We start from the raw sequence: 436 nt of genomic DNA on the forward strand, positions 1-436 counted from the left end.
AGTGACATGGGGACACAGTGAGAGAGGGACATGGGAACATGGTGACATGGTGACAGGGTGACATGGGGACACAGTGAGAGAGGGACATGGGGACATGATGACACGGTGACAGGGTGACATGGGGACACGGGGACATGGTGACATAAAGACGCAGTGACACAGTGACTTGGGGACATGGGGACACGGGGACAGGGTGACACGGGGACGCGGTGACACGAGGACACAGTGACAGGGTGACACGGGGACACGGGGACACGGTGACATGAAGACACAGTGACTTGGGGACACGGGGACGCAGTGATACAGGCAGGCGGCAGCGGCAGCAGCGCCACGCAGCGGCCCAGTGGCCTAATGGACAAGGCATCAGCCTCCGGAGCTGGGGATTGTGGGTTCGAGTCCCACCTGGGTCGGGGGGAGGCGATGGCTTTTGAGGGCC

General features: G+C 61.9%; 1 non-coding gene across 1 annotated transcript; it reads left to right on the forward strand.

Moving 5' to 3' along the window:
* Positions 1-337: 337 nt before the first annotated feature.
* On the forward strand, positions 338-410 carry TRNAR-CCG. Its single transcript has one exon. It is a non-coding gene; the product is annotated as a tRNA-Arg (tRNA).
* The last annotated feature ends 26 nt before the right edge of the window (positions 411-436 follow it).

The sequence above is a fragment of the Numida meleagris genome, unplaced genomic scaffold (genome assembly GCF_002078875.1).
Source record: "Numida meleagris isolate 19003 breed g44 Domestic line unplaced genomic scaffold, NumMel1.0 unplaced_Scaffold1755, whole genome shotgun sequence".
NCBI lineage: Eukaryota > Metazoa > Chordata > Aves > Galliformes > Numididae > Numida > Numida meleagris.